Source organism: Peromyscus californicus, unplaced genomic scaffold (assembly GCF_007827085.1).
Source record: "Peromyscus californicus insignis strain IS unplaced genomic scaffold, ASM782708v3 Scaffold_7__1_contigs__length_154581171, whole genome shotgun sequence".
Lineage (NCBI taxonomy): Eukaryota > Metazoa > Chordata > Mammalia > Rodentia > Cricetidae > Peromyscus > Peromyscus californicus.
Window position 1 is genome coordinate 51,734,976 of NW_026294595.1, and position 13,853 is coordinate 51,748,828.

The window sequence follows — 13,853 nt, forward strand, 5'->3', positions numbered from 1 at the left end:
CTTGGAGGTCGGCTTGTCTCTCCCTTCTCCCCCTCCCAGAGGGGTTGGCGTTTTACAGTGGTGCTAAGGATCCCAATTCCTTATGCTTGCATAGTAGGGACTTTACCAACTGAGTCTTCTCTCCAGTCCTGTGTCCTGATCTTAATCACTTCTTAAAATGACTAGCAATGTTGAGTTAGGCTCCACCCAAATGATCTTACTTTAGCTTACAGACGTCTTTAAGGGACAATGTTCCAAATACAGTCGAATTCTTAGGCAGTAGGAGTTAAAACTTTCACATCTAAACTCGGGGAGAGCATAATTCAAGGCAGAATAGTAAGTGACATTGCAAAGAGAAACACCTAACAGGGGAGAGAGGAAGGGATCGATAACAGGTAACAAAACACAGCTAGGAAGAATAATTTCTGGTGTTTCCCCGCACAGTAGGGAGCCATTGTTCACGATAACTTGTTATGTATTTTAAGAGGAACTGGAAGAGAGGTGCTTGGAGGTTGTAAGCATAAAGAGATAATAAAGAGAAACCACCAGCCACCTGATTTGATCAGTGCAGATCATGTGAATGTGTTTGATATCACACTGTGCCCAATAGTATATGACTCACATGTGTGGTTATTATACATGAATTAAAATTTTTTAATAGAGAAGTGATTTAATGGAGAAGTGAATATGTGTGCTTACACATATTCTTGGAATTTCATAAATGACAGAAGCACAAGTAATGCCTGCCACAGGAAGAGAAACGTAACTAAAGTTAGTAAGAAGTGGTGGGAACATATTTGTGAAAAGCCATGTGCTATACAAGGCCTCAAATTTTTCTTATCATGACATCTACGAGTCTATAAGTAATACCTTTGAGGCTCACTGGATAATATGACCAAGGGCCAGAGGTTGGTATGGTGTGTCTATGTGTCCTACAGCTCATGGGCTAAACCAGGCCAGAGAAAATAGCAGTTTCAAGCCAAATCCCCAGGAGGTCTTCAAGGGCAGACTGGTAGCTAACGAAGTTTTGGGGAAGGGCAAATCATGTAAGATAAGGTCTTGGCTTTTTTTTCCTTTTTCATTTCTTTTAGTATTTTTGAACTTTGAAAAAATAGAAACATAATTGCATCACTTCCCCCCATTTCTCCCACAAAACTACCCTCCTTTGAAGGCCCTGCCCTCCCTTCTCGAGTTGTTGGCCTCTTTTCTTTGATTATTAGTGTTGCACACATATATGTGTGTCTATGTATGTGTATGCACAATTATATATAAATACAGTCTGCTGAGTCTGCTTTGTTGGTGGTATGTATAAGATTTCAAGACTTACCATTCTTCATTGGACAACCAATAAAGGCACTCAACCCTGGGAGAAGTTCATTTTCCTTCTCCAAGCAGTCTTTAGCTGCCTGTAGTTCTTTGTCTTGGGGTGAGACCTGTAACATGAATTGCTAAACAGTCTTATTAATAAAAAACCAGAGCCAGATATTAGGGTAAAAGGTGAAAGATCAGAGAGGCAGAGCAGCAAGCCACTAGTTCTTACCCCTGCAAAATCCTCCACCAAAAAAGAACAAGCTCCTCTCTCCACCTCGCCTTATCACTTCTTCTCTCTGCCCAGCTCTATCACTTCCTGTCTGTCTGTACAGACCTCCAGACCTCTATGGTTAACTAGTGGCTAGCTCCTCCTTCTGATTTTCAGGTAAGCTTTATTTGTTAGAGCACAAATAAAATATCACCACATTTGCCCTTTTTTTGTCTAAAATCAAAAAAGGTTATAACTAATATAAGAAAAACTACATACAGTAAATACAATAACTACATAATATATACAGGCAATAAATACATCAACAATGTCTAGTCCATTTGCATTTGGCAAATTCAGAGAAAATACTCCATTATTTATTCTATCTTTGTGAATCCAAATGATTGTATCCAATTCACCTTCTATCCTAATTTGCATTACCAACCACAAACTATGTTTTGATGTCTTTCAAACTTATATACTTTATACCTCTTTAGTGAGTTTCTTTTCTGAATTTGTTAACAAGGAAAACTATAACTATAAATATTTAATCTTCAACTCTTTCAGAAACCCAAGAAGGAAATACTATTAACTGAATAAGCAGGAAGTGCAAACAAGCGACTTCCAAAAAATGTAAGTTATGACAGAAACAGCTGGCTACCTGGACAGTCACCTAAGGTTCCTCTGTAACATTGGGACATCCATCTTCAGCCTACAGGCCTAGCATATCTGACAGATTCATCTGTGAAGCAGGATTTTCTGAAGGGCCTTCCTACCTTGTCTTGGCAAGGTTCAGTCCTTTCTTTTGTGTCCTGCTTGTCCATTTGGACAGCATACTGTCCGCAGTCAATGCAAGGGCATTTTCTTGCCCAGTGGCTAACTTGCCATAAAGAAAGTAAACTCCATATGGAATTTCTTCAGTGCCCATCATGTTCTCAGAAGTAGATTGGTGCTGCTAGAAGCAGACATGTCTCATTGTCAGAAAAAAAAGTCAATGTTATTAAAACATCTTAAATGCCATATTCTGTAGATCTCTGAAGTGTTTGAAGATGATCTGGCTATCTAAAATATATTTCTGCTTGACCTTGAAAACATACCTAATATGGCTACAAATTCAATTGTAATGACTAACTACTAACTTACATTTCTTTATTATCCTAAATAGTTGGTAATAATAACTTTCAAGGATTAGCAAATTGCATTACATTGTTAAATGAACTGTGTAGGTACAATACCTTGAACAAGATTAGAAATATATGTACAGTATTTTCTAACAAAATCAATCTCAAATTTCTATCAATATACGTAATTTGTGTATAATATAAAAAAATCAAATCCAATGTAAAATATTTAAAATTATTAGTTGCCTTTTAAAAGGAGATTCAGTAATCTGCCTTTTTATCTTATCAGAGACTCCATGAAATGTTTCCCCCTGTGCATTGCTGTTGCCCTTGTTCTGGTCTTGTTCATGCAGCCATTTCAAGGACTTCTTCACAGAAGACTTCCTGGTATCCTGGCTCTTACAATCTTTCCACTACCTCTTCTGTGATCTTCCCTGAGCTACAGGTGCAGGAGCTGTGATGCAGACGTACCTGTTGGAGCTGGGCTTCCCAAGATCTGTTGATCTCTGCACTGGGCCCAGTTGTGGTTTTCTGGGATAGTCTCCATTTGCTGTAGAGAGGCTTTTTTTTTTTTGATGAGAGGTGCACTTATCTGTGGGCATAAGGATAAGCTTTAGAGTCTAGGAAGGAATTATGCTGGTCTAGCAAAGTAACAGCAGTAGACTCTTTCTAAGGTCCATGAGCTCACTAGCCCCACCAAGCTGGATAGGTTTCCAGTACCAGGCATGGCTTTCCTCCTGTTGAGTGACACTTGAGTCTAATTAGACAGCTGTTGGTTGCCACAGACACGTGACTTCTTGCAGCTGTGTAAGACTATTCAATTGCTTCCCTCTCTTGACAGCTTACACAGTGTTTTCTGGAACCCCGGAAGCTAGACTGTAGTGGGGAAAAGGCTTTCTAGTTAAATCCAGTTCAAATAGTCCAAGTCCTGTGTCCTAATTGTGTGGTGTCTTCAACTGTATGGGCCCATCCTCATCCCCGGAGAGGCAACCAAGCACTACATGAATCATCTACACTGTCTTGGAAATCAAAAGGACTACACTGACCACTCGTTTGAAAGAAGGTTTCTCATGCCCGCTGCTGGGGATTTTGTTAGTTTACAACTCCTGTGGGGAACATTGCCAGCTCAGTGGCTTAACTTCCTTGAACTCACTATCCTGCTCCACACTTGCCTGCTCAGCGATGCTCATTGCTGCCCTGTTTATAATAATCAGGAAATGGAAACAACCTAAATATCCTTCAAAGATGAGTTGAAAATGTGGTACTTATACACAATGGAATACTATTCAATGGTAAAGAAAAACAGAATCACAAAATTTGTAGGTAAATGGATGGACCTAGAAAAGTTATATTGAGACAGAAAGATAAACTCCACATGTTCTGTCATCTGTAGTTCCTAGCTCCAAATCCTTAGGTGTGTGTGTGTGTGTGTGTGTGTAACCTGGAGTAATCACAGAAACCAGGAAAGTAAAAAGGGACCAGTGGTGGGAAGGGTGCTTGGAAGGGTGATAAGAAGCAGAAAATGGGATATCAGGGAGGGGGTTCCTACTGGAGAGAAGAGAAAGAGGTCAATACAGAAGAAAGAAAGACAACGGACAAATAACACCACGGTTGTTTGATAAAACTTCAAGGCTTTGACTTTTTGGATTAATTATTTTTTATTTAAATACTTATGAAATATATTTAATTATGTTCTTTCCCCTTCCCCAATTCCTCCCAGATCCTCCTTACCTCCCTATCTACCCAACTGCATGCTCTTTCTCTTTCAACAGAAAAAAAAAAAAGATAAGCAACAAGAAGAAGACAAAAAATACCACTGGAACAAAACAAAAACCAAAGGAGCAAAAACAACATGGAGTCCATCTTGTGTTGACCTGGGCACAAGGCCTACCCTGACATGTCACTCCATTTGAGAAAACTGATGAGATCAGAGCATAGCTCAACACTCATCAGAGCAGCTTCTTCTTAAGTAGACGGGAATGAACGGAGACCCCAGCAACTGAGCAATGTGCAGAGAGCAAGAGACTCTGGAGCACTCAGCCCGAAATGGTATCCATTTGTGCAGAGAAGTCAAACTAACAGGTTAGGGTGGAAAGCAGAGAGCACCAGAAACAGTGTTCGCAGACTTCATTGAGGCTGATGATTTTTGCATAAAAGCTTTTATGATGGGGCAGGACCCTCTTGCTGGTTGTAGGCTGTGCTCCAAAGAGTAATTTTAGTGCTTTAGTGTCAGCATAAGGGCATTCCCAGAAAACTAATCTTTGCTCTGGTGTCATAACACTTTTATTAGCAAGTTCAATGATTCAGCGGGCATGCTAACTAATTATGCAGCCGACAATAACTTAAGAGAAAGAGGTTTGTTTGATAGAAGCCAGGATAGCAGAACGTATGGAATGGAATGTTCAAAAGGTTCTCAGACTGCAAAAAGAGTTTGGGGAATTTTAGACCTACCACCTTTAGGTGGAAATATAAATGTAAGTGTGTTCTTTAGATGCATGACACACTCGAAAGAATTGAGACTTTTATTCTTTCCACTCGCCTAAGAGACTTGAGCTGATTTCAGCAGAGTGGTGTAGCCTTACAGCCGTGTCTTACATACTTATATAATTTAATAAGCATCTATGCTAGGTCCCAACTCAAGACTGGTCCTTGTTTGTTGGATATTTAAAATGTCCTCTGTGTATCTTAATTTCATTGAACATCTGGGATAAAAGGAGTGTTCTCATAATGCTTTATGTATAAAATAACTCTCAGTGAAAGACCCTAAATACCTATGCACCTATAAAGTTATTATTTTGGCTACAGCTTGCAAGTGTGAGAACACTCCACATAAATAAGGTAGAGAAGGATTCCTGGCCCACTTCAGTCTCAGATATTGTTAATGTCATCAGAGTCCTGTGTTTGCCTACAACAGCTGAACCCATGGGCTGGCAGGTCAAAAGGCTGGTTGTGCACTTTTCAACTCAGTCTGAAATACCATGTCTGGGAAAACGCTCAGGAAAATCTTATTTCCATTTGCAAGCTTACTTATGGGTCACATTGTTACTCTGGCAAAAGCAGGCAGAAGTTAAAGTCTGTCAAATGCTTACAACCAGCTACACCAGTTAATGTATAATTCCAACTTTACCCTATAATTTTCATTAGGGTAACCAAATGAATTTTTAAGCTTTTCGTAAAAGATCCATTTTTCACAAACCCTTATGGAAATTCACAGAAGCCAGAATAAGCAGCAGTATAAAGTCAAAACCATCAAAATTTTCCAAAATTGAAGGTCTACCTAGACAAACATACTCCCCTCAACACAGACCAAAAAAGCATGTCAGCTTGATATGATTTGAATACTTATTCCACCAAAATTCATGTGGAAATTGAATTGTAATATAGCAGAACTAAAAGCTGTGACTTTTTTCCATAATTCTTTTTATTGATTCCTCGTGAATTTCACAACATGCACCCCAATCCCACTCATTTCCCAGTCTTTCAATGTCCACACTCCACCCTTTTAGCCTCCCCCCAAAAAAGAAATAAAAAAAAGAAAAGAAAAAGAAAGACATTTCGCTCCTCCATCTTTCCCGCCTCTCCATCACATATTCATCTGTTGCAGTGGCCTTGGGAGCTGCGGTGTGCTGCATAGTAGACCCTTCTGCCAAAACTGCTTTACTGCAAATGTTCATTGCAATGCATCGTTGGTTCAAGGCCTCTGGCTTCTGTTACACCATCAATACTGGATCCTCACAGAAACTTCTTTCCGATATCCTGCTGTTGCCCGAGTCAAGGAGGTCGTATGGCTATGGTTCCGCAGGACCGGTCCCTTCAATGCTCCAGCAGATCTTAGATGGGATAGATGTTGGAGTGTGCCCTCAAAGCCCTGGGTATGGGCCTGGGTGGTAGCTGAGTTGGTCAGTTTAGGCCTCCACCAGACTTCCTCCCTTCAGGCAAGGATCAGGGCCAGAAAAGCTGTGACTTTTAGGGAGACAAATGTTCCACCTTCATGAACAGGTCAATGCTGTTATTTGGGGACTTGGTTTCTCTCATGCTCTTCTCTTGTTGGTCTTCTCTGTGCTGTCTGCCATGTGGTATCTTCCACCACAGGAAGAATGTCAGAAAACCCTAACCAGATGCCAGCACTTTGAATGGATTTCCCAAACTCCAGAGCAATGGATTGATAATTTCTGTTCATTAGTATTACCCAGACCGTGCTATTCTGCTATAGGAGCAAAAGCAGACTAAGTCTGTGAGTGTATGTAGTTGAATGGGGGGGGGTCAAACTCTCTCTGCTTGACTCTTACACAGGGATATCTTTAGTTAGTTAACTATGAACCTGCTAAGCACTGGATGTTCTGAAATGTTAGAGAAAATACAAAACCAGACAAGCTTTCTCCATTCAATGTGCTCACTATTAGAGGGGAAAAATCAAAACCAGAAGAGAAGTAACTACAATTCCATGTAATGGGAGTTTTAAAAGAAGCGAGCAGACAATGTAGTGACGGCAGAGAGGAAGCGTGCTTAACTTCCAAGTCTGAAGGAATCTGAGCCCCAGCATGACCTTCTAGAGAAGGGCTACCGAAATACCCTGAGTCTAATTCCCACCTCTGGACTCATTCCTGAGAGAAGGATAAAGCCACTATGTTCTAAAGATTCCCTGTTTCAAGAATCCAATATGAATACTATAACTAATACAAGCTGGACATTTCATATCTTAGGATAGGATTGAAGAAGAAAGAGATTAATTCATGAATGAGCTGTTCTGATCCCATAGCCACCATAGGTACTTAGAGCTTCCCAAAACAGCTCAAGACATTATGTAGATATTTTAACATATGGTTACAGATCTTGGACATTCCTCTCAGCATGATATGTTCCATATCTCTGAGTCAAGGGACACTTATGTATGCTTTGTTGCAAAAAGTAGATTATAAATAACACTAATACCTTTAGATAGCGGGTCAGAAAGGGTCATGCAACTGCTATGCTGATTACTAGACTATTCATGCGGGGAGCTCTGAACCACTATGTTAGAAGTCCAGCTATTCAGAGACCACTATGCTTGGAGAGGCCACATAGAGGATGCTCAGGTCAGGCTTCCCAGTTGAGTCCATCTTTCAACCAGCAGTATCTGAAACAAAACATATGATTGCAGAAGTCATCTTGGAAGATAACTTCTATTCCAACTATTCCAACTCCAACTACTTGAGACAGTCTCAATTATTTGAGACACTTCAGTCATTGTGAAACAGAAAAAAGTAATTAGCCCCTCCCATTCCTGATGCACAGTGTCTGTGCTGATGATGAAATGGCTATTTTATGCCATGGTGCTTTAAGGTGATTTGCTTTACCTTTACAATGAATGAAAGAAGAGTTGGAGGAGAAGACATAAAACCACGATTCCCAACCACCTCAAACTCAACAACTGGGATTCATCCTGAATTGAAAATGAGATTATCCAGATGACCTTTGGCTTCAGGATAGAACCCCAAATCTTCACTGGCATGTGTTCATACCAGGCCCTCTAAGTCATGCTATATGAAACAACATGGAGAGGTGTGGCTACAGAGATAGTCGGAGGCTAACATCATCATGCCAGTTTACCCATAAGAGAAAAAGGCAAGTGTCTAGACATCCCCAGGTGACAGCAAAATCTCAGTCGTTTTTGCTAGACACTGATTTGTGACAGTAAAAGATGTTTTAAGGAGTATATCCAAATGATCCAGGAAATACGGGGCAGGGCTGCAGCAGCCTGTTTTCATTAATACCAATATACCATTATGTAACCTGAATTTCTATGACATCTCTCTCCTCGGAAGTATATGAGTGTGCAATAAGTTGGGGCTTACAATGAATTAAGGGCTGTGAACTTGCTGACATATGCTGGCGGCCAGGACAGGATCAGTCCACAGGAAGAGAGCAAAAAAACCCTCCTCTCTCTCTCTCTCTCTCTCTCTCTCTCTCTCTCTCTCTCTCTCTCTCTCTCCCTTTCTCTCTCAATCAATCCTTCTGCCGTTGGGAGCTCCTGAGACTTTGTTAACCCACATTTGGTAAGACTCTTCATCAGCCTTAAGGATAAGCCTGATGGTTAAAATAAAATAGTACCCTGTTTAAGTTGTTAGTCTAGTCTCTGAATTGTATTATATAATTATATTTTTATTTAAATAAGTTTATTCTGATGGCCACATTGAATCTGCTCCATGCTCAATGAATCTTGCTTTTGGCCTTTAGCCAAAAAGAGTAAAAACTAGGTTTTGCTAATAGAAAGGGAGGGCAGAATAGAAGTTTTAGATTTCAGTAGACATGCTTGTATCTGCGAAAACCATTGTCAAAAGACAAGTACCTTCCCTGAAATATGGCTGAAGAGAACGTTTTTCCTCACCAGTGACTGAAGTTTAAATTTCAAGTATTCACCATGTATCTTTATTTGGAGTACCCACCCACCCACTACCCTCCAACCCCTCCCTTTGCTGGGAAGAATTTGGAGTTATATTTTATGGTAAACTGCACCCTTCTCTATCAACCTTTGGGACCCATTGAAACGTTAATCCACACAAGTTAGTCTCTGAGAAATGAAGGTCCAAATGGAGATTTTCATAGTAAACCCAAATGGGGGTTAGCCTAACACCCTACAGGGGTAGTTTATCCAAACAATAATTCTACTTCCTTAATGCAGTGTGATACTTCCTAGGAAACTAAACCTGCTGAAGAGACACAAGCTAGATTATGAAGTCATGATTTAAATCAGTATGGGAGCCTCCAGATGACGGGATTGATATCATCTGGATCTCCAGGTATTTGAAGTTATATGACTGCATTACATGACTGACCCATTACTAAACATGAATGTTTCAACTATAAGTTCAGGCGGCATCCCTTCCTCAGAAACTCGTCCCATCCTCATTCCTCTCAGCATCAGTATTCCAATATTAAGAGTGACAAGGGGGCACTGTGGCCTTTGGGCCTTCTCAGAGCTGACTGTCTTCTGGGGCAATGGGACGATTGGCTAATTATAAAACAAAAGCCCATGAGTCAGGATCTCTTCCAGAGGAAGAAAAAAAAATGTTTTTTCCAAAGACAAATTTCAGTTTCCCCAAATAACTACTCTAGAAAACAAAATCACTTTCTCTCTTTAGAAATTCTCTGGATACTTTGTTGTATCATAATCCTCAAGCAGGAAGAACAGGCCAGTCCACAGCTAGTAGCTAGCCCATGAACAGCCTCCTGATGGAAGCTTAGGACTCAGTGACGCTTAAGACAGAAGTCCTGGGTACCCAAAGAGCTTACCCCTCACTGCCTGACCCAGGGTGAGTCATTTCCGACTTTTCCAGATCTGATTCCTCCTCTACAAAAGTAAAATGAACTAGAGACTCTTGCAAGTGGTTTCTGTTTAGTGCTATAGAAGATAGGTCCTGTCCTTGGGCATTCAGTTCTTGCGTTAACATGGATGTCATCCATTTCAGTGATTCAAGGAGCTGCTCTTGACTGAACCTCCACTGAATGCTCAACTCAACCCTGTGATTGGCACCGAGTAGTGGACACTGAACCTACCTTCAGGGATTCCCAGTGGAGCTGGGGAAAGGAGCATGAAGTCAGGTTACATCCCTAAGCAGTGTGTCCCGGCTGCTACCCATGTTAGCCACTCACTGCTCCAAGGCAGGTTTTGAAGACTTGCGTCCCAACAGCTCAGCCTTTCCGCCTCTGCGTCAGGGAGACAAGTTCGACAATGAATGAGAAGACACAGCCTCACATGTTTGACCTACCCTCCTGACCCAGGTACCCTGAGCCTCCTCCCCAGGCATACATACACCTGTCCTGCTCCTGTCTTCACTGAAACACTGAGCACAGTCCACACGATGATTGTTCCCACTCATTGTTCTTGGGAAGTGTGTCCATCATTAGACAGGCTAAGGTGCGCTATCCGTATCCCACAAACTCGGCTGCTTAAGCTAAGAAGCGTGTTTAGCTATAGCACAGTAACAGGCCAGAGCTGGGTCACTTTCCTCTGCTGTCCCCTCCAGCTGCCTTGCATTTCTAGATCCAAGAGAGTTCCTGTGACTTCACACATCAGTCCAAACGGCACCAAATGGTAACAGCGAAGCAGCTTGGATGCCACAAGCAGTCAGTGTTTAGAAAAAAAAAAAAAATATATATATATATATATATATATATATATATATATATATGTGTGTGTGTGTGTGTGTGTGTGTGTGTGTGTGTATTATATATACATATATTTACATATATATCTGTATATATGGGACCTTGAACTTAAGTAAATATTCAAAACCAAGCCTCTCTCCATGCCTCAAAAGGGACTCTCTAATCTAGAATGTTTTCATAACTGTGTCCCCAAGTTCCTCCGAGAATTTACATTGTTGAGGAGGAACATTTGGGGTAGAAATGCATAGAGATTCAGAGCAAAACAATCAGGAATTTAAAAAAAACAAAACCCTGCAAGTGTGGTATAAATGATACAAGAGCCTTGAAAAACAGCCAAGTTTGTATTCAGAAGACTGCTACTGTTTGGGCAGAAATAAGACTGATGCTGGCCTTGGGCTCCTCCTGATGTGGTATGAGATGACACTGTTTCAAGCTGGAAAACACTTTAACAGGCGGTTTCCAGGGTGCAAGCCTCCAGCCCCAGTGGAAGTAGGAAGGAGTGTTGGTTGTAGACACTCTCGCGTTAATAGCATTGACAGCCTCTAGTGAGTCAGGAGGCCGCGTGGCATGTGTGGAGCCGTCATCGGCAATGTGCAAAGATCTGGGCCTTTGTGAGGTCATCCTGACAGTGGAGAGTGTCTTTGGGGTCCGGCTCAGAAGCTGGGCCACCACACCTCACATCTCCAGACCGAGTGTGTGTCACAACAGCTTCATGAGCTCGAGAGTGTGCCCATGACATTTCTTCCACTGTACGTGTAATACTTAGAGGAATGAGAACTCCTTCCTCAACTCCCCGCCCCCACCCCTCACCCCACTCCCCACCTCACCCCACCTCACCTCACCCCACCCCCACAAGACGCAGCAGGCAGTAAGGTAAAACAAGGGCAGCCAATGGACACAGGCCCTCACCTCACATACGACTATTTCTTCCCGAGATGGCCGAAAGCATCCTCTTCCATTGCTGACGGTCTTCAAAGCCTTTCTAAGGCAAAGTGTGTCCCAAAACATTAATACGGAAAAAACTAAGCTTCTAACTGAAAGAATGTTATTCTAATCAGAGTCCTTGGAACACTGAGTTGCGCTTCTCAAACTGAGTTTCTTGGTGCAGTCATTACTTTTAAGCACGAGGTTGTTTAATGCTATAATGTGTATAAAAAACACTTTAAAAAATCACATGTAATTTTCCTAGTACCATCTATTTTTCAGAGATAAAACTGAACTGATACATTAAATGTTAAGATAAAATCTATGCTCATTTGGGCCTAGATTTACAAATAATTCTCAAGTCAGTGGTAAATATAAACATTGGCTTGCCTTCACTGTAAGTAGTCATCTCCAGGGACTCTGCATGGAACACGTTACATTTTAAACACTCTTTCAGTGATGTCCAACTCTTTGACATAGCAATATGACACTGTCAACTACAATTGTATTGGGCCGTATTCATAGCTATCCTGAGCTACATGTGGCCCGAGGGTGACAGGTCGGACACACCTGGATCTAAGAGAACCTCAATTGTATCCCAGGGTGAATAGTTAGTTGTACCCAAAAGTAATAGTTTCAGGGGTAGGTTTCCCTCGAGCAACCTGGAGCCATAAAGACAAGGTAGTTACTGGCCTCCCCACCTCCTTGGCCTGAGGAACAAGAAGTCCCTCCCTAGACACACAGCTGCCAGCTCACTCCAACCCTAACAACTGCCTCCTCCCCTCTCCTCCAGGGAGTCTCCTTTCAGCCTGAGAGCTACTTCCCAAGAAAGCACTAAGCTGCATGAGCCTTGTTAGGAAACCGCGCCATCTTCCTGCTACATAAGGCTTGCTATGTTTTCCTCGTCTGTGCTGAAAGCTTGCAGTCAACAAAAATGAACCCTCCACTCTCCGAGTACTGGTTCACTGAGTGGCTTTCAAAGTCTCTGACTAACCCACGGCAGAGATCTGCTTGACACTCAGGCACCCCGCATTGAATAAACGTGGTTTTTAGTACTGTGGTTTGTGTCTCAACAAAACTCCCAAACTGAGCTTTTTCCTCTCTTTCTCAGTTGACAAGGGCTTCTGTCATCACCATTTACAAATCTCTGGTCTGAAGATTCCATGTGAGGAACCCAGGCTGTGATCCCTACTCTTGTCTCTGAGCACATAGATGTTTACAGAGGGCAAGCTGGTTTTGTGTGATTCAAAGCATTACTAATTAAAACCTGTTACCTTCCTAAGGGCAGATATAGTCTCCTCTTGAGTAGCGTTTGTCTGTCCCATTAGCGTTAATGTGAGTAACGCAAGTGCCTCAAGAGAAGAACGGCCCCCTTGGGTCTTTGAACTTAAGTCTACTTCAAAACTGAAACCGATATATACAATGGTATCATTGATGCCATTAAAAATCATTATGCTTTACTGCAACTTTTATAAAAAGTAATTGTAAGCTTCATGAAATATAGTCAGCTCCTGGGAGTTGTGCATTATTAGGCCGAGACTGGACATGATAAAATGAATTACACTGTAATACTTGAAAAAATATTTTGTCCAAGGGAATTTATCAGATCCTGCCAAGCTTATGCAAGGGTCTGTGTTCACAAAGACAGTAAGTTTAGGTAGATATTAAAAGCTTGTGTACTCTGCCAAAATTTAGGAAAGGATCCAGTAAGGGATGCAACTCAGTGTCTGTGTTTACGGTGGTGTCTTAATGGGCTGCTATAAAATGTCATCACCTTGTGTCTCTATAAGAGCTTTCATTTGCATAGCCCTAAATGTTTTACAGCCATTGTATAGCTGATGTACTAATTACTTTAGAGGGAGAAAGGAAACACCCTTCTTCCCCTAAACTGTTCAGCTGAGGCCTGGAGAGCAATATGGATCAAGGTGAGGGATAAGTAAAAAGAGAGGATTTGGTAACACACCTGAAATGCCAGTCTGAAGGACTAAAGCGTGGAGGAGCCAGGGTTTGCATAATTAGCTGTCACATACACTTTCCTGTAAGGCAGCTGAGTGTGAGTGACAGCCTGCATTTGTGACCTCGTTAGTCATGTGACCATGAGTAAGTTTAATGGTTTTTCTTATGGATGGAGATTGCAAAGAAATACTTCATATGGTTATTGC